Genomic DNA, 21,493 nt, shown 5'->3' with positions numbered 1-21,493 from the left:
GCGAAGGAGGGAAATTAGGGGAATGGAAAGCCGAGCAGGTACGAAAATGTTTAAGCTGCGAACTTAATCGTAATTAATTGTTTCTCAAAGGCATTTGGTCACACTAATTGCGAAACATACCAAGTAATTGAGAAGCAAAACAATAAAACATGGAAACCACTTATTAAGTTAAAATATAAATTAACTGTATTTTCACCTCCAATTGAAAAGCTACAATAGAAATAAATTCCCTTCCTTGCAGCCAAGCTCTTTCACTACACCAAACTCCTCATAATTTTTGCATACCGAAAAAGGAAACGCGAATCAATCTACCCTTTTCCCGAATTTCCCCTCCGACAGCAACAAATGTATGAAAGAGATTGTAGTCGAGAGGTGGGGGGTGGCGGGGGAAGAAAAGGGAAGCGGCGGCACCAGAAGAATTGAAAGGCGTCTGCATTTAGATGAGACCGAGTGGGAGGAGAGGCAATTTCGTGGGGCGGGAAGAGGGGCGGTTTTCCTCTCTAGGTGACGAACGTCATCGTCGCCGCACTCAAATCGTGGGAAAATGTTTTTCACGCTCCTGTTGCTGTTGTTTCTGTTTCTGTTGTTGTTGTTGCTGTTGTTTGTGTCGCTCGGCACTGCAGTTGTTGCCACGTTGCTCTGTGTCTACGGGTGTGTTGTTGGCATTGTTGTTGCTAGTTGTTTGTCGACTGTGGGCTGATGAAAAGCTTTTTTGCCGCTCGCCGCAATTCGTTGCGCTGCATTAAGCAGGGCAAAAACATAGAAAAGTCCCTCAAAATATACGAAAAGGTATGGCTCCAACTTGGCAACTCTGAGTTTCAACTAATATGCTTAAAGGATTTTTATTTCTATGGATTCTGTCAGTTAACATTAGCCATTTTGGCTATTGGAACACACCTAAATTAGAACATACAAAACAAACAAAAAAAAATGTCATAACAAAAAACAATCTTATATCTTTTTAAATAATATTTATACTTAATTAACACTATTCTATTTATATTGTTCTAGCTAGCAGTCAAAGTGAAATTATAAAATTAAAAGTAAGGTAGCTCAAAGTATTACGTTGCATTAAAAGGAAATAATGAATAATACTAAATACTAAATAATACTAAAAACCAAATACGAAATAATACTAAATAATACTAAAAACTAAATACCAAATAATACTAAAAACTAAATACCAAATAATACTAAAAACGTAATACTAAATAATACCAAAATATAGGTGCCCTCCTCTGCGATTCTCAAAAGTCCTACATAAGCAAACAACTTTTTCGATGTTTTTTTTTTAGATACTAATTGTCAGTGAGTGGTGCAGTGATATGTGATATGTGGCAGCAGAGGATATCAATAGTGTGATTTCGACCTACTGGAGTGGAGGAAGTGCCTGAGCTAGCTATTTTCCAGGAGCTACAACCAGCTGTCAGCTCTGACGTGGAAAGAGCTTGAGGAAAGGGGTGAGTACATGGTGAGAAAATGGAGAGGGACGCTTAACTTTCTGACTATATATATAATATATATAAAAGAAATGTCTAGTTCGTGTGATTAGGGTGGCAACAAATGCCACTCTTGCAGTTCTCTGCTCAGTTTGTAGTCATAAATACGAATGGCGAAACGCAGCGCCGAATATAGCATTCACCTGATCTTTCGGTCCGTTTCTTTGCTTATCGCACACGCATGCCGTGCCCTTGGACCTCCCCCTGCCGCCCACTGCCGCCCACTGCCACCCACCGACCAAATCCACCGCCCACACGAGCGCACTTTGCCTTCGCCTTATCAGCGGCGAAAAAAAGAAACAAAATAAAATACAACAAAAAATCTAAGTGGCAGCGCGCGTTTATCGCCAAAACGGCTGAGCACTTGCATATATGCAATTCCAAACAATTTCGCCGCTGTGCGAGTTTTTTGTTTCTAATTGAATTTCAGGCGTTTTCAAATTCTTTTTTGTCAGCTTGCTTTGGTTTTACGGCTCGTTAGACTGATAATACACAAGCAAATGACTGATAAAGCCAAAGCCGGCAATAATAATAATAGGAACAACAACACAACAAATATGATACTAGTACGAGCTGCAACAACAAAAATGGTCAAATATAATTTGCACGGCAATTGAAGACATTTTTGCTTTAGCACCACGACAGAAAGTCTGCCGTTCAATAAAGAAATCAAGAAAGAAATCGTAATGCTATAAAATGTATTAAAGAATATCAAAAGCCAACATCTAACTAGCAATGTGATATATGTTTTACACAACACTTTAGTTATTTTCTTGTATTGTGGAATAAATTCTTACTTAAGAGTATTTTTTTAATTTATAAAATAATTTCTTAATAAACAGAGGGTCTATATTTGGTAGTAGGTATAAGCCTGAAAACTCTGTGGCTGTACAAAACCTTTACGTAACTACCACACTTGCACGGCCCACACTGCGTATGCTTGACGCATCGCGTATACGCCATGTGTGAGTGATCGTGCGCTATATGCGATTTCACGCGACTTGACTCACCCTGTTTGCTTATGCAGCAGGCAGCGGCAAATAGAACACAAATATTACACCGCTCTGGCAAAGATAAATATTGCACACAAAACCGAATATCAGTCGCTACATGAAATTTTCCAATTTTCGTTTTCTTGTTTGTCGACCAATTTCCTTAATTTATATCATGTGTTGGCCTTTCGGACTTCCTTGAACTTTATATGCGTTATGCATGCATTTTCAAACGTGGCGTTTATATTTCTTGTGCGCTTTTTGCACATTACACAAAAACACCGAAAAAAAAATATATAATAACGTAGAAAAAACGTTGCAAATATTAAGAGTGCGGCGGATAATTAGGGGGAATTATGAAGGCGAACGGCACGAACTGAAAGGAATTTCTGCCTTTGAACACGTAGACGCGACGCAGACGCGATGACGACGCGACAGCGACGCAAACGGCGGCGTCAGCAGAAAACGCGTGCAGCCTTGAGAAGATCGCGATAGCGACTGAAACAGCAGCAAATTCACCAAGAACATGCACAAATCTCAAACGGCAAATACAAAAAAAAAAAACACAAAAAAAAAACCGAAGAGAATAGAATAGAATCGCCAAAATGCCAGGCGATTTTTGCGCGCGTTTTAAAACGCGCGCGCGCACGCTTAGGAAGGATGCAGTTGCTGCGACAGTTGCGGCAACCGTTGCTGCTGCTGCCTCTGCTGTGGCTGTTGCTGCAACTTCTCGTTGCAATTGCCTCAGTGGGAAAACGCGCGACGACGCATACAAATAACTAACTAACAGCGGCTGTAGTAAAATGACAACTGAAACCGCAGCAGGCGAAATGAAAACGAGTAACGATAGAGCAAAAAAAAAAAAAAAAAAAATGCAAAAAAAAGAAAATAAAATAGAAGAAACAAATACAAGGCACACACACAAGCCACGGGCAAAATAAATAAAATAAAAATTGACGATGGGCAGCGGCGGCGGCGACGACAACGACGACGGCGGCGGCGGCAAAACGCAGCTGCAGTTGGCTGGTTCTACGGGTCAGAGATGCCAAAACGCTGATGATTTTGCCGGAAAATCAGCGCACAGTTGGCTTTCACTCACGTTATGTAACTGTTTATAAAGGAAATTCTTAGGCCAATTTTGAGGTATGTTTTTCTCATTGCAAGGAACGTTTGCAATTTTCCCTAACCTGACTTCATTACAAAAGAAAAACCTGTAAATAAATGAGATTTTAAATCTAAAATCTCTGCCGCTCAAGTCTCTGGAGCTATTATTCTAGCTATTTATTTAATATCTTAATATTTTTAATCAAAAAACGATACACAGCTGAACTCAAAAAGTAATATTCAGCTTTTATTCCCGAGTCGCAACCCAGAGATTCAGCACTGATTCTAACATTCTTTTTGCAAACTTTTCACTTTTCGCTGCACTCACCGTCGAGATGCAGTGCGAGCGAGAGGCTGGCGGCGCTGCCAGCGAGCGGTACGGAGCTGAGCGGAACGACCAGTGCGACAGAGAGCGGCGGGGGAGAGCGGGCGGCGGCGGCGGCACTTTGCTGCCACGCTTCGTCAGCTGTTCGTTAGTCGCTTTTCGCCTTTTTGTTTTTATTTGTCGTGTGTGCGGAAGTGCAGAGCGTGGCGTTGGCGACGACGCCGGCAGCGGCAGCAGCAGCGGCGGTAGCGTCGGCAGCGGAACGCAGCGGCGTAAGTGCAAGGCCAAGCGCGTGCGAAAGAGAGAGAGAGGCAGTGGAAGGTGGAAGAGAGAGGACGCGAATGGTGTGGGCCAGAAACAGGTTTTTCTAATTCTAATTTTTTGTCATAATTGTATTATTTTCTATTTTACTTGATTATTATGCCTGTCCCTTGTTTTTTTATTTCAATATTTTTTTAATTGATTTTCTTTGATTTATTTTTTTTTTAATGGTTTTTTTAAACCAGAATTTATAAAATATTGCTCCAATTTATTCAAATTTTCTACTACTCGTACTTAACTAATATTTTGTAATAATCATATTGAAAGTTAATTTGAAATTGATCGGTCTAAAATTGCAATTAACGCGTTTTTCTTTTGCATTTCACCAAAGTCGCCACCCACTCTTTACTCAGTTTACAGGCACAATCAGCCATGGCAATACACAGAGAGAAATCTGGCACGCATCCTGCTTGTTGAAAATATGAATGGTGCTCTAGAATATGCCTACGAAATTAACAAGTTCTCAGTTTGAAGGGTAAATTAAAGGGCTTTTCCTAAGAAAACCATAAATATTTTTATAATTGAATTTAATTTTGTTCATCTCTGTGTATGGGAGGCTTCTCCCATTCCATTCGCAAATTGCACGCGCGTGCCCTTGAAAACTTAACCCAGCAATCGAGCCAAGGCAGCTGTTGCCAAGACCCCCCACCAGGCCACCCATCCACCCCCTTTGATAAACCCCTTTACGCCACCCCCTCACTGCCCGATGGCACTTTCAAACTGTTTGCTGGCAAACAAAAGAAAGTGCACAAATTGTTGAAATTTTCTTGGCGAAATCAGCGGCAAGCGAATTCGAATCTCGCACGTAAAATGTTGCAAAGAGCCAATGGCCAATGGTTTTCATTGCCAAACACAGTTTTTATACAAATGCGGTAAGGTTTTTCTTCTATTTTTTCCTCCTATTTCCTATTTTTCGCCCAGTTGCGCAAAAAGTACGAAAATAATTCGCCAAAAACACAAATCACAAGGTATAAGGCGTAGGATCTAAAGTACGCAAGGCATGGGAGAAGGGTAGTCAGTGGGCGTATGGCGATATAGGGTTAAGGTTTGTCTAAGCTATTGAAAAATAATATATATATTTTTAAGAGAACTAAATAGGGTTTCTGTTCCTTTTAAATAAATATTATATATTTCAAAAACTTGACATATCCTTTGGGGTTCCTTTTTCGATCGCGAAGTGAGTGTAAAAGGCTAAGACTTTTTAGGTGTGCACATAATAGATATCCACAGGGCGATTTACATATCTGTGCCGATCTGCACACATGTGCGGCCAGTGTGTTTGTTTGTTTGTTTTATGTGCGCACGCTGCCAATTGCGAGAAAAAACTACAATGTTCAAGGTCGTGCGGCGAATGCACCTAAAGCAACAACAACAGCAGCAGCAGGAGCAACAAAAATAACAAACAATCGGTCATTCAGACGATAGCATACGCAAAATGTTTGAGTTCTACAAATTGCAAAAACTAGTGCAGGAACCAAATGGCGACACACACCCATGTCGGCTACAGTGCGCCCTCGAGAAATGGTAACTTTGGTGGGATTTTTGTAGAATAAAAATATATATTTTGCAGGCTGGTTTTAAATAAACTGGGTTTTTTAAGCTTGACAAACATTTTTGAAATAAGTTTTAAGGTATGACGTATACGTAATATTTTATCTTATTGATAAAATCTTCGACCTTCTACTGTACGCACTCGCGTATTTATTGGTGTGTATATATACATATATATATTTACATACATATATTTTTATGTATGTATATAGAACAACAATTTGCGCTCGTCAATTGCAAGCGCGTTGCTGCCGACGTCGACGGCGACGGCGACTGCGACGTCGCTGCCATTGAATTTTCACTGTCAAGGTCGAACGTTGTTCTGATGCGCAACGCAATGCGCAATGCGATCGCCGCCGAGTGGGTGTGCGAGTGGGAGGGCGAGCGCGGGCGGGGGGGAGTGGATCGCGCCGAGGGAGAGGGCCGATATGTGCGAAAACGAAAACGAGAACACAGCGGAGAAGGAGGAGGAGGAGAACGAGAAGGAGGAGAACGAGAACGAGTGCACAAAAGCTGTGGGAGAATGCTAAAATGCGAAAAGAACGTACGGACGAAAAAAAACAAAAAAAAAATCACAAGAATGTGGGAATGGAGAATGCACACGGACTCTGCTTCCTCTTCTTCTACTTCTGCTGCTTCTTCTTATTCGCCGCACAAGGCGCACAGTGGGCGGGATCAAGCATCAAACAGCGATCGCAATTACATTTATTCACCTATTAGATGAATCAAAAAATAGTAGTTTCTAAATTGTTAAGGAACAGAATAATTAAACTGATTAAAAAACAAATCATATGCCTTGCATAAATTCCTTTAAATAAATTCCATTCCATCCAATGCCCCGCAAAGTATGCAATATTTAGCATATTTCACAAAAACTAAACTTATTACGAGCATTGTAGTAATTTTTATAACTTTTCTTTTTGTATCATTACATTTTAATATAATGTAATGTAATAATTTGAATATAACGTATAAATTTCTAAAATCGTTTTTAATTCAATTTCCATTTCGTTCGTTTGGCGTTCCGCCCATTTGTTTGTTTGTCGATCACCTCTTGACCCACTGTGCGGGTGTATCTGTACGTATGTTTGTATGCGTATGTGTTTGTGTGTGGGCGCTGTGGCGGAAACGATATGCGGCTTATGTAATGCGACAGCGACAACAACAATCAGCGACGACGCGTTGGCAGCGTCGAGTGCATACGCACACGCTTCCACCGCCCGCCGCCCACCAACCCCCTCACCCAGAGCTCCACTGCACTCCCACACCCCTAGCACACCCTCCCCCCTCCATCCACGCCCTTTCGCTAAACGCTTCCTGCACTTTGTTGCTACGCTTTTCATATCGCTCGCCGCGGCGTCTGTTTTTCTCTGTGTGTACTCTTATTTTTTCCCCACCTCCTTCTTTTTTATTTGTGTATTTTTATTTTTCTGTAGCGCCTTTTGTGCTTTTTGCATGTTTTCCTATCGCATTTGTTTTCTCAAGTTCGCGCGCAGCTCTTGTGCAATTTGTCATAATACCGCCCCGGTGCTATCCACGCTAGCCCACTGTACCATCACCATAACCATTACTATTCCCACCCCCACCCACCTCCACCCGCAGCCGCACACGCGGCGTATGCGTAATATTTCAAGAGAAGTGCGGACAAAAAATTGCAGCGTTTTGTCAGCGGTAAAACGTAAACAAAAACAAGCCGCCGCCAAATGCACTTTTGCCCATAAATCAGCGAAGAGAATGGAAAAATCAGCGGGAGAAGGGATAGGTGGAGTGGGGGGAAGGGCGGGAGGGCGGTAATATCGGGGATGGTTACAGACCTGCAGGCGCCACGCCCTCAACCGGGCAAATGAAGACATAATTTGACATAAGCGATGTTAAAGTTCACCAAATCCCAGCCCTCGAACATCAAAAGGCAACGTCCAAACGAGAGGCAAAAAGTCGAAAAAAAACTTGTGAAACCGAAACCGACGTTCTGTATGCCCTAAACAAGTAAATATTAAGTCTAAACAAACTTCTCTAAGCATTCAAAGACGTATGGTCTTATAATTCGTAAAATATATATTTTAATAGAAATTATAATTATAAATATTCAATGCACAAGGCAACCGGAGTAACCCCAAAGTAGAGTATTAGAAAAAATAGTTGGGAACCTGAGAAATAAACTCTAGGCATTTGACTGTTAATGATGTGGGGCAGGAGGAGCAAATGGAGTTCGCCGCTGATTGACTTGGCTCAACTTGCTGATGGCTCCGCGCCTGCGCGGTCGGCGCTTTTGGTGATAATGTCAAAGGCAGCCAGCGGTCTGCCACGCCCCCGCTGCCCGACCGCCCCCTCCTTAGCGCAATTGCTTAATCATGCAAACGGCAAGAAAACCGAAATGCAGCAGCAAATGCAGCGCCTGTCAAAGCTGCGATTAATCTCACTCAGGGAAAAGCAGGATGAGGGGCACAAAGTGCAGCAGCCACTGCACTGCACAGTGGTTCAAAGCACAAGACAATAAGTTAAAATAGCAGCATTGGGCATTTAAATGGACTTTAAAATCAGCATATTTAACAATTTAATCATCACAACATATTTATATAAAATTCTGCTTTAGATAACCCCTAGTTCGTCTTGGATAATATTTGAAATGATAGTGTGTCTCATTTTAGCATCACGTTGGCTCCACTGTGCCCAGCAGCGTCGGCACTCATAATTGAGATATGAACTTGGCAATATTTCATAAAAAAGAAAATATATATATAAAAAGAGGCAGGCGAGAAGACTGGTCGGTCGGTCAGCCAGTTGGAGAGCCAAGGACCGAGGACGGCGATCGCGGCTTGTTCGTCTAGAAATAACTTAATTGTCACTCAATTACTCAGTTTTCAGCTAAAAGCATTCATTGCTCTGGCTTAACGTCAAAGTGGCTCAAAACGGCGCAAAACCGCAGGAGGGGAGGCTAAAACCCTGGACAGAGGATGTGGAGCCATCGTGGAGTTGGAGTTGGAGTTGCGGCCAAACTCGGATAGGAACCCGTTGCCTAGGCGTGAATAATAGCTGCAAAGACGCGTCTTGGCCACGGCCGGTGAATGAAAATTGATGAGTTGCGACAGTTTTTGGCCAAAGGGCAAAATCACCCAGCGCAAGCAAAAAAAAAAACAAGAATGGAAGGGAACAAGAAGGACTGACGTAAGACCGAAAACCGTAATGCTCTGCAGGTTTTCAAGTAGTGCAATAATATTGTGCCTAAGTATATAGCAAAAGTTTTTCATTCATTTTGAATACTAACTTCTAATCGTGCCTCAATACCTAAAAGCGTAATACCCTTTCAGAGGTCATTGCAAATGGTAAATACCCTAAAACGGATAAGGGAACGTTCCTTAAACGCGTAAAGGCGAACTGAATCGGAGGGACGAGGCGAAGTAATGGACAAACTACTTTGTCATGGTCTCGGGACTTTGGGACTTTGGGATTGGCCATCTCAATGCAACTATCAATCAAATCGCTCGTGTGGGTGACCATTTGCGGCTGAAACTGAAAGAAGGCACTACAGAAAGTCAAGCAATCCCTGATTGACATAAATGCATGCATTCATTTTGATCGTGGCCCACGATGATTGAACTTTGCTAATGAGCCATATTGACCCCAAGGAACTGAGGGCTTTTCCATAAGAGAAACTTAAAACTCGACTGATTGATTGACTTGCATGGTAGAAAGCCCCATTATTTAGATAGAATTTGTGCATTTAATGTAAGCTGGATAAGGGAATATATTGTGCTCTTTGAATGCTCAATTTATGATTGACACTAAACGCATTTGAACGCGATGATTGATTGGTTGATTGAACAGACAAGGATATAATGCTTAGGGTTTAAATTCAAGCAACTATTAAACATGCGTAGTTATTTGCCATGAATATCCAACTTTATTTTCGATCTTTTTGATTAATGCTCCCATTGAAATCACCTTTTTGCTGCACTCATTTGGCTCGCAACATAATTACCAACATTTAGTGCGCCTTCCATCATAATTGATGCCGTTTTGGAGGGCCTGCCAGTGCAGAAAGTGCGCCTTGAAAACGGAGTCCACCCGCAGCCTCTCCTTGCGCCCACAGGCCTGCCATAAATCGCCATAAATCCTAATCAAAACTAAGCGCAAACAAGCTGCATCCAGGGAAACGAAGTGCGGGGAGGGGAGGGGGGATAAAATGGAGGCACCACCTCTGGAACGTGAATCTATAAATCCATTAATGCCATTTACCGCATAAACATAAAGTAAACGCGGCCCAGAATGATCATCTTGCCATGATGATGATGATGATGATGATGATGATGGTGATGCCGCAGACTTTTCGGAGCATCAGCACCAACGGCAAAATTTGGGATCCCAGATCCCGAAAACCCCATCCCCAAAACCTCCTGTAAGTTCCCGCTGAAGCAAAGCAATTGCTCCATAAAGTAAAACTAAATTGCTCAATAATTTTGTCCACATTTGATTATGTCTTCTGAGGGGGAGTTGGTGGCTGAGGTAGATAGGCCACGGGTACACGGAAAACAATTTCCGCCGAAATGTAAAATACCCCTTTTTCTTAGGAGTAGAATTGTCTGCATCAGTTTAGTTTATTTAGTTCCATTTTCAAATGGATTTTTACTACATCAAGTTCAAAGTAATGTGAATCATTGGATATCGATTATATTTACCAAATTATCGATATCACAGCATAGTGAATAATTGCGAGGGAGGCTGCGAAGGTATTACATTTTTTACTGTGTACCGTGAACTCTCCCTCGTGGCAACGCCGCTCCTCCCCCATCCAACGACTGGCAGTCACGATTGTGCGGGGCAGGCCAACACTAAATTCAAAACCCATAAAGACATCAAAGCAGGCAACGCGTGTAACAATTTGCCAGCCAGCCAACAACAACCAATGCAACAACAGCAACAGCAACAACAAATGCAACAAAACGCAAATTAACAACGGACCAACATACATACACACACACATACACTCACGGACAGGCCCAAAGGAGTCGCGAGATGTTTGGCAGTTTGGGAGGACAAGGACTGAGGACTGAGGATTGGGGTTTGGGGTTTGGAGTTTGGGGACTCGGCACTGGGAACTTGGAACTTGGTACTGGGGACTGCAAACGACGATGACGATGACGCTGACGACGACAACGATCGTTCGAAAAACACAGCGAAAAACAAAACAGCAACAGCAACAGCAAGGCGACCTGGCCAAGGTATCCGCACCCGCACAAATCCAACAAGAACAACACAGTCGACAACACGAACAACAGCAGTAACAACAGAAACAACAACCTCGGGCTGCCCAAGAAGATGCTGGCCAACACAAAATTGGCAGTGCTCTTAAATAGAAAAAATAAATAAATCAATAAATAGTTTTAATATTTTTGCATAGTAAAGATGGAATCCTCAAGAAATAGTGAAGCCATTTAAAACTCTAAATAACATTCATATGAATCTAAAGCTTGGGAATCCTTTCATTTGCCCATAACATAACAAATCGTTTGAATTCTACTATCACCAGGAATAGTAATAATAAATACAGTAATTTAATTGATTTAAACTTCTCTGCAGTTGAATGCCCAGCCTTTTCATTTCGTTGGGGTTTCCCGATAACAGAGACAACAGCCGAGGCCACCCACACGGCAATCGGAACAGGTATTGTGGTTTTTCGATTTCGATAATGGATGAACCCCGATCCACTGGAATAAAGATGGTTTGGCCACAGAGGACAGAGAGAGAGAGAGGGGGAGTGATGCCGCTGGCTCACGATCGATGGTGCAGCTGAAATGCTCATTAAAAATGTAGAAAGCTCCTCCTCACCCAAAAGCCAGCGATCGATAGACCGATTTTTGCGATTACCCCGACCGATCGACCGATGAACCGATTGCCCGATCGCTCGCTCGCTGTCAGCGCTAATCGCACGATCTTAATTTACAGCAACGACGACTACTGGCAAGACAGAGACAGGGAGATCACTTGGAAATGGAAAGAGACGGCGGTATGTGGCGATATGAAGCTGAAGGAAGGAGCTCTTTTGCGATGCGATCTTGGCCAATTTGGCGAACGCAACTTTCGCTTTTGCAGCCGACTACTGCTAACGATCGTCAATCGACGGCAATTTATTATTATGCAGCGAACGCTTGTTCGTATTTAATTCAATTAAAAGACGGTTAGAAATCATGGTAATTATGTTTACAGGAAAGCGAAAGAATGGCAGCGAATCGTGTTCGCTGGCGAATGGCAAGTGTAATTTGTAATGATCATTAATCGTCTCACGATCCAGGTGAAAGAAAAAGAGCTCAAGATATATGCGTACTTAATCTAATTTTAATGTCGTGATTGGTAACCGATCTCGATACAGCCACGTTAAACTAGATCGGTCGTTTAATCTTTTATTTTATGTCACTGCAAGGCAGCAGATCTGTGGGGTTTACCTAATGCAATTGCAAATCTATCACCATCGGCAGGAAGGAGAAAATCAAATATGAAAAGAATTCAGCACAGACACACACAGAGTTACAATAACCAGAGCAACAACGTTGACAACATTGAACAACAACGCTTTCCGCTGAGCGATAAGGCTACAAACCAAACAACCAAAAACAATTGTTGGTGAGGCGTGTGTGGGCGCAATTTTCCATTGAATTATAATTTTTTCGCATTACAATTTTTCTTCTCCAACTTTGCACAGAAAAAAATGCGCATTTTTTAACAAAATTTATGTCGATTCAAATAATACAAACCTATTCATTGGATGGGGATAGCAGAACAACTTTAAGCAAACACCAACTAACGGTCACTCTAATCTAGTTGTTGGCAGAGCGCATGGTCACATTGGAACTTAATAGCAGCTTATGCAAAAAATGCAATTCTCCGATTTAAAGTGGAAATACGATTCCTGATTTCTTTTCGTGCATCTATCGCGCTCTCTTTTTCGCTCACTGTGGATTTTGGCTTGTCATAATTTTCATTACATGTTTTTCTGCCATGTTTGTTGCTTTCGTTGGGGGTAAAACCAAAGCGTACCTATAAAGCCTGATAAAGATCTTTCCATAGAGAGTGCGGGCTGTGCAACAACAAAAACAACAACAGCAACGAATCGCCGTAACAACAACAGCAAAACATTGAACAACAGAAAATTGCAACAATCTGATAAAGACAACAACTGAACTCAACTGAGAGACTCAATTGCGATTTGTGTCCCGACCACAACAAAAAAAAAACCAAAAGCAGAAAAAACCTCGCAAGAAACAGAAAAAACTGCTGCGAAAAAGTGCGTGAGCTGGGGCCTCCAGAAACTTGTGGGTTGAGAGTTGTTCAAGACAGTTTTGTCACGGAAATTATCTCGGATATACTGACAGTCGTTGCGGAAAGTCAAATGTGTTTCCTTAACTCGTAAAAAACCCAACAATCGCTTTTGAGCTTACTGGTGCTTCAAAGAAAATTTAAACATAATAATAGACATAAAAAACAACTTTAATACTTAGTATATCTTAAAAAAAACTAGGAATAAGATATATAAAGTAGCTCAGCATTTTAAAAAATATTTAGTTATATGTGAATCAAGAGTTTTCTTTCCGCTTTTAAAGAAGAATCCTCATGCCATTAAATACATCAAAAACTTTACAAAAATGCGTTCAAGGACTGAAAATGGATTTTCCGGAGAGAAAACTCCAGCTGAACGACAACTGTGTCAAAACAAAACGACAACAAACAAAACTCGAACAAAACTTGGCTATCTGTGTGTGCGCCTGCGCCTTCGATTTTCCGCACTGCCACGCCCCGTTCCGTCCTCCGTCCGCAGCGGGATTTCCATTGCCGCCCACCCACGCAGAATCCGCTGACGGATTGAGAGATTTCCCTGCAGTTTATTTTGGCTGCCTTTGGCTGGCATGTTTGTTGGACGCAGTGGCGCAAATCGGGGACGCCATGACATTATAATATGTCAATTTTTATGCCGCTTGGCAGGCGCGTGTTAGAAAATGTCAAAATCCAGCGGCGCAGTCAAACTCTCAAGTCAGCCGCCCAACAACAACAACAACAATCAACGGCAACTACAACAGCAACAACAGCAAAAAACTAAGAAATACAGTAACAGTAACAGCAACAGCAACAACTCTATTGTGCGCCCACGCGTTTTGTTCGCGTTTTAAGAAACGCGACCACTGTGTGGTGCTCGTGTCAAGCCCCCTTTAACCCCCTAAAGCCCCCAATGCCCCCGTCCTGGAAAACCCCATCAACCAACCCCCCTCCCCACCCACCTCTCTAGTTGTCTCGGCATGTTTGTGCTCCGGAGGTTTTCATAGTTTTTTTTTTTATTATTTGCCAGGCATCGAACATTTTTATGCGACTCCAGCGGACGCATTGTCAGGCGCACAGGGGTTAAAATCGAGGGACGGGGGTTAAATGGGGCTGGGGAGCTCATGGCTCTTGTGGAGCACAACTCATGATTGTGCGGGTGCGGCTGCTATACAAGAAATTAAATCAAGTAAAACACACTTAACATTAAGCCTTTAACAGATGAATAAATCGCATAGATCTCATAGATTGAAAATTACAAAATAAATACTTAAAGTAAAGCAAAACCAAATTTTTTTAGAAAATTACATTTTATGAACTTTTGTTACAAGTATTTGTATTAATTTTTTTTAAATGCTTAACTCATATTTAAAATCCATAAGCGTTTTAATTTAAATGCTTAACTCATACTCAAAATTCATAAAAGAAGAAAATGTTTTTTTACCCCTGAACTTTCCTTTCCTTGCCAACTTTCCTTTTTTCCGTAAACCTCCTTCCGAAAAACAAAAAAAATTGACTTTTGCTAAAGGCCAAAGTAAGCCAAATCCCACGAAAATAACCCACAACAAAGGCCATGTGGCCATGTGGCCATTTGGCCATTTTTCGTCGTTTATCACGCATCGCTGTCAAAATGTCACTTTAGCTTAGCGTTGGCAGGCGATATCTGAAAAGGAGAGACACAGGTAGTACTACCCAACTACTAGTAGCAGCCTCCACAGCAGCCACTCCACACCTCCTGATATTTCCCCTCCTTTCTTCCTCCACTTTTTAGCCGCTGCGCACGCGTAATAACGCATAACAGCAACAGCAACAACAACAACAAAATCACGTTAATGACAGCCTAAGGGGGGTAAGCCCCCCGTCCAGTAACTCTTTCTTCTTTTTTTAGCCACTTCTCCTCGGGCGGTGGCTTCTTTTTTCCACAAACTCCTTTCAGATGCACCTCAATTCGCCTGCGGGCTACAAAAAAAATCTCGACCGCTGTTTTGTCACATCATTATCAGGTATCACTCCGCTCGCGAGTAAAAGAGACAGTCAGAAAGAGTGAGAGAGAGAGAGAGAGAGAGTGAGGGGGGGTAGGATTTTCGACATTATTGACATGACAGCGAGACTTTAGCAGGTGTGAAGGAATTCGCCGTGCCTGACACTAAATCATGCCCGCCATATACGTATGACTGCGACTGTATTATACATACATATGTATGTATGTATGTCCATGAGCGCGGAACTTTTGTCGGCGACTTTGATTGCAAGTCCGCTGGTCGTCGTGATGACGATGATGATGATGTTGCCACCAGTGGCGTTAATAAAGTCATCTAGCGGTAAACACTGCCCAGCAAAACCCAGTTGAGATGCACTGAAAAAGTGCCAAGTAATAAGATTTTCGGATCAATAAAAAGAGTGTTTAAGTAGTCGGAAGCGATATAAACGCAGTCACCACATGTTCATTCTCAAACTTATCCTTCTGATCAATGGATATCCGCATCCCTGCTGGCCAGTGTAATCAGCAATGTCAATTGAAACGTTTAACGAGAGCAGAGACCCAGCTGATACCCAAGACCACGGCTGTCCGTTTGGACTGTCCGATCGGATCGCATTGCATCGCAACGCATTGGATTGCATCGCATTGGATCGAATCGAATCGGATCGGATCGCCTGATGAAGTCCCAGAGCAGCGGACATCGAGGCAGGCGAAGGAAAAAAAGTTCAGCAAGGCGGCAACAAAGTGTGCGCCTTGTGGTTGTTGCATGAATAATTCATAACAGCGGCACCAGTTAATAACTGAGCCGCACTCCGCAGTCTGCAGTCCGCAGTCTGCAGCACAAAAAGTGAAAGCTCATAAGGCAATCAGTCAAAACGTCATCAATAGAATTAAGTAATCAACTCGGGGACCCAAAACAGCAGTGGCAGCAGGCAGCAAACCAAAACTGACCACACACAACAAAACGGGGCCAGTGAAGGCAACAATGGGAAAAATAATAAAGGAATAAAAGAAGGGACACACAACAAAAAAACCAAAAAAAAAAAAGAATGCAGCCAACTTCACATTGATTGCGGTCCAAAAAGGAGTCGAGAAGTCGAGAACAAAAAGAGGCGCGAGTGGCAGGACCACCGACAAAAAAGAGCACCAAAAGAGTAGCCAGCAGCAACGGACACTCCACGGACGGACATACGGACATACGGACATGCGGACACACGGATAAGCGGACATACGGACAACTGGACGACCGGACCTACGGACAGCAGTAGGAACAGCAGTTTTTATGGCCTTTTTCCTTTATCTGCTGCCTGCCTGCTTCGTTCTTTATTTTTTTTTTATTTTTCTTTTTTTTTGGGAAGGTCTTGGACCTGCAGTTATTGTGGTTTGACCAGTTGCAGGGCACAACTCAGTTGGCCACAACCGCAAGAGGAGTGCAGAGTGGGGCAGCCACAAGATATAGAACTTGGCCGGGCCTGCCGAGGAGAATCTGTCGGGAAGCCAATGCGAAATTATCGGGTCTCGTATCAATGCTCAAATTCAGTTGGCATATTGGGGAATGCTTTGATTAATGTGCAAACATTGTATAAGGAAAATGGTATGGTATAGGGAATCAGAAGGTACTTATTTATTCTATTTACTAATAAAATTAACCATGTTAAGACTAAATAATAGTTTTTATTAACTCTCATTAGAACCCCAAGTTAATATATTCCCAACTTAACATTCAATATTAATTCCCTTCAGTACTGAGAACCCTTCGTTTTAAACGAACCCAATGACCTTTTGCATTATTTCAATTAAAATTCATTATGCATTATCTCGTGTCTATGCCGTCGCTTTCGATCCTTGTTTACATATTTTATATTTTCACTCTAGCTTGCGTTTTTCGCTCCTGTTTTTCTTTTTTGTGTTGTTTGCCTTCTTCGAGGTACAATTAAAATAATTACGATAATTATATAGTTACACCAGCGACAGTAGCAGTGCGGAAGGACACTCCCTCCATTTTCCTTGGAGGGTGCGCACATTATTTTATTATTTATTTTATAGATTCCGGCATTTGTCGCCAGACATGCGACGACGACTGGGTGAGCGAATTACGCAGAAATTGCCATGAAAATTACTCGATTTACCGCCATGGCCCTTTTGCCGGCGGGTCCTTAACCCTCTAAGGAGGGTCGGGTCTCTTCTGGTCACATAATTAGCCATGGCGAATATAATTAACATAAGTGAGGGGCAGGACCAAGGACCAAGCACCAAGCACCAAGGACCAGCTGGAACGTGCCCAAAAAGGAGCCAATTCTGCCGCTCTGTATTTGCGGGCACGCGTCTCGCAAAGTGTCGATATACGTATGTATATATAAACGCCAATATATCCCCCCATACATTTTCAACATTTTTGGAGATGAATAAATTACATTTTTTTCTTGCTTTTTTTGGCAACTTTTTGTTTTTCCTTGATCCTTTGATTCGTTTCGTGTTGACTGCTTGTTGCCTGTTTGTATTCATCTTTATCGACATCTGCTGCCCGGGGTTATCCACATCCACATCCATCAGTTAAAATGGTAATTTTAATAATTCCATTGGGGATGAGTGTGTTTAAGGTACTAAAGGTACGAAACAACCTGGCATTTAGGAATTTTATTGATAAAATCCACTTTATCCAACACTTAATGCTGAAATGCACTTTCAAGTTTTCAAGTCCCCAAACAATTAAGAAAAATTATATTATTAAACTAATTTGAAAAATGAATGAAGCAAAATCAAATTAATCTTGATCTTTAAAGAGAAAAGTTTAAGTAATGACCGAAAACTAAAGCATACTTTTATGGAAACAAAAAACCAAACTTCTAGTAAAAAAAACATCGAATTTACAATCTGCAAATATCATGTGATACAGAAATTGGGCAACAGACTTAATAAACCTTTAAAATAAAACCTTTCCAGATCTGATATCATGACACAAATATCTTTGCCCCGCAATTCTCCACCAGCAATTCTTCTCATGCTCCACTTTGATTTGCTTATCAAGATCAAAGAGATCGCTGCTCCTCTTGTTTGCCCCATTCCTTCTATTTCGATTTGAAACAGCCAGAAGAACGGGAAGAACGGACTGCAAGCATAGCGAAGAAGAACACACCCGCACAAAATCCAAATCTTCCAGAACAACCGCAGATTTTGACGTCTTGGATGTTGTTTAGAAGAGCTGCAATTTGCTGTGGCCTCCAAGTTCAACTAACATTAAAAGAAGTGCACAGCAACAAGAAACGGGTGAAGAAAAATGGAAGCTGTGCGGCTGCGGAAGAAATGCCGCAGAAGAAGAGAAGGATGCACGTCTGAAGACTGAAGACTGAAGAAACGGGGCGAAGACGGAGAATCAAGCGAAGACAATTCAAGTTGCGTGCTCTGCGTGAGCGTCGTGCGTTTGACTGACTGAATGACTGACAAACTGACGAACGCCAAAACTGAACCGGGTCTAAGCCAAAGCCGAAGACTGAAGACTGCAGACTGAAGACTGCGGCCAGAAGACTGCAAACTGAAGACTGCAGACTGAAGACCAAGACTGACTTGGCCCATCATCCATCCATTTATTTCAGAGTTTCTGAGCTGCAGTTGCGGGAGTTGCAACGGCAAACGGAAAACCAAATTATACACATGCATGCACTGCGAGAAATTATTAGCATATTTGCAGCCTGTGATGGCATTCCGTTTTCTGATCTATCCATTCCATTTCAGTTTGCAATCAAACGCGATATATCTTCAAGGCTCTCTCTGCAAATAAGAGTACACCATATTGATAATGTTATTTTGAAATATTTTTCCAAGTGTAGGCAAGTCCGAGTGGAAGACTGGGAAGAACACCTCCCGCACTCCTCCCCCTGCGGGCCACACCAACACAATTGAAATTCCTCTAGCGCAGAAATTGCATTTCACGCTGGAAATGCGTGCTCTGCGTGCAGCAAAAGCCAAAACCAAAGTGCAACAGCAACAACAACAAATTGCAACTGCAACAGCCACAATCATTGCTGCTGCAACAACAACAACAGCAACAAACACATCAAGAGCTGCATTTGCAGTCAGAAGAAAGACAAAACTGCGAGAAGACAAGCTCTTGATGCACTATCAAAATTTGCTAAATTAGATAATGGAGCAAAAGTCAAAGGAAAATATTCGCCAGAACTTAAGCATAATTTTCGATTTAATGCGGGGTAATTAAAAATATTGGAACTTGAAGTTACTGCACTTATATATATATAGATATATATCTTAGCTAGCACTCTAATTGCAGGAATAACCATTGTTCAACCTACAGTTGCCAATCTATATTTTTCAAATATTTTAAACTGTTTGAGAGAAAGAGTAACTAACTTAGTTGAGCTGTGAGTAGTTTAGTGGGAGGCTGCCGAGTAGCTTTCGCATCCAAAGTGTGGGCTGCAGCAGAAGATCTGCGGAAATGCGGAAATTGTCTCCACAGAAAAAAAAGAAATATTCCTCGATATCAGCGTAAGCAAAAAATGCCGTAATGAAGTTTAATTACATATTTCTACATACAAAATGGTTACTATTTAATTACAAGGCTTACTTTCAGTTGGCATCGCACTGAAAGCATCTGCGCCTTTCACTTCTCGCCACAACATTGTCATATTCAAATGGTTATTACTTGTTGATTTTGCCCCACTACTTTGCTACTTTGTTGTTGTTTACTTTTCGGTTCTTTCGATTGCCACAAGATGCAAAAAATTCGGAATGCTGCACACCACTTCTGCTGCCTCCATTGGATTTGTTTGTTGACACTCGCAACTTTTTGCGCAGCCCACACAAAAAATGAGAGGAAAGCGGAGGATTCCCCAGATGAGGCAGCAATATTATTATTAGTAAACATTTTCGGTGCGTAAACAGTGCAGTGCTTCAAATTAAAGTATGATTCTTCTGCGCTCTTTTTGCCCTTCAATTGAATTGAATACAAAAAATGCCTCAGCTTTCAACCGGTTTTAATCAACTGAACATGACGTTAAATTAGCCATTACACACCATTACCTTAACGTCCATTAACTAAGTTCAATTCCATTTTCATTAACCATATCATATTATTTCCAATTGATTTGTACATCAAGTCTTTTTTTTCTTTCACCTTACCTTACCTACCCCAATTAGCTCACTTTTTACGACAGTTTTTCGTTGGAGCTTCAGGCCTTCGTTATTATATTTATTTTACCATTTTATGTTTTTTATTTTCTTTTTTTTTGGCATGACGTCAAGCTGTTCCCTTGGCCGCCAAGCCTTGTGTCAAACCGTTCTTGAGGGTAAATGGAAAATCCATTAATAAATAAAAAAGCGCCACTCACCTGCAACGAGAGAAAGAGAGAGAGAGATAGTGAGTGAGTGAGAGAGTGAGAGAGGGGGGAAAATTCGTTAAAAAAGAATTTCATTAAGTGCATTGGGGGTTCGACTCAGTAGGGTCAAAGGAAAATACAAATAAAATAATAAATGGCTAGTGCAAACAAACAAAAAAAAAAACAAAAAATGGGTAAACTGGCCGGCAAAATGGCGACGCATATGTGTGTGCATCCACACACACACACGCACAGACAAACGCATACATTGACACTAATAAGCTGCCGAGTTTTGCGTGTGTCAACTTTTGCACTTTTTGCGCAAATGCAAATTGTGTAAAGAGAAAATAAAAAAAAAATTGAAAAAAAAAGATGAAAGAAACATATTTTCACACGAGACATGACTAAAAAAAAACCCATCCCCCCTGTCTCCCCCACCACTGGCAATCAGCCCATCTCGCTCGCACACTGCACGCTCCAGCGATTCGTTGGGCCAAAAGGGAGATATATACATATATATATATATATAGATATATACAAATATGTACACACGGGCAAGTGCATTTCGTATATGCACATATATGTACATATGTTTACCTGTACTATAACTTCATTCCAATGGCCGCCCTGCACTTTCCTACGGCCTATTGCCCTCCCTTTCTGGCGTTCGCTGAGCTACGACAAACAAAAAAACATAAATAAAATAAAATACAAAAAAAATAAAGCAGAAACAAGAAACAAGAAAAGCCCATGCATATTGGATGTCTACGAATAGTCCAAATATTTGTTGGAAAATCGCTACAGAGAACCCCCAAAAACAGCAACAACAACAATCGGAACACGCAAAGCCCAAAGACAAGGCTCTAAAATGTGCACTGCCAGAAAAATGAAGTATGAAAGTGAAAATAAAGTTAGTGCAAAAAATATAAATCAATGTGGCTTACTATAACTATTAGTAAGTGTAAATGTATTAGTAAATGTAAATGTAAAATGCAAGTATGATGTATGATCTTAAGTTTACTTTGTAAGTTTGTTCTTTAAGATGAATACTGACTAACTATTTTGTGCAGTGTAGGCCACAGAGG

General features: G+C 41.6%; 1 protein-coding gene and 1 long non-coding RNA gene across 5 annotated transcripts in view; one reads left to right on the top strand and one right to left on the bottom strand.

Moving 5' to 3' along the window:
• Nucleotides 1–21,493, bottom strand: part of LOC122624069 (box A-binding factor) — a 117,427-nt gene that overhangs the window by 80,896 nt on the left and 15,038 nt on the right. The window contains exon 1 of one of the 4 annotated variants that reach the window (XM_043803503.1): nucleotides 2,510–3,019. The exons of 1 other annotated variant lie outside the window; for it this stretch is intronic. The gene's annotated coding sequence lies outside the window, so the exon portion shown is untranslated. Of the gene's footprint in view, nucleotides 1–2,509; nucleotides 3,020–21,493 lie in introns of those variants that run through there. 2 more of the 4 variants (XM_043803507.1, XM_043803508.1) reach the window with 2 other exon arrangements.
• On the top strand, nucleotides 3,150–9,919 carry LOC122624071. The gene is made up of 3 exons (XR_006326437.1): nucleotides 3,150–3,634; nucleotides 8,441–9,018; nucleotides 9,085–9,919. It is a non-coding gene; the product is annotated as an uncharacterized LOC122624071 (long non-coding RNA).

This window comes from Drosophila teissieri, chromosome X (assembly GCF_016746235.2).
Source record: "Drosophila teissieri strain GT53w chromosome X, Prin_Dtei_1.1, whole genome shotgun sequence".
In the NCBI taxonomy this organism is placed as follows: domain Eukaryota; kingdom Metazoa; phylum Arthropoda; class Insecta; order Diptera; family Drosophilidae; genus Drosophila; species Drosophila teissieri.
The sequence above is the reverse complement of the archived record's forward strand: the minus strand, read 5'-3'. Positions and strand labels throughout refer to the sequence as shown.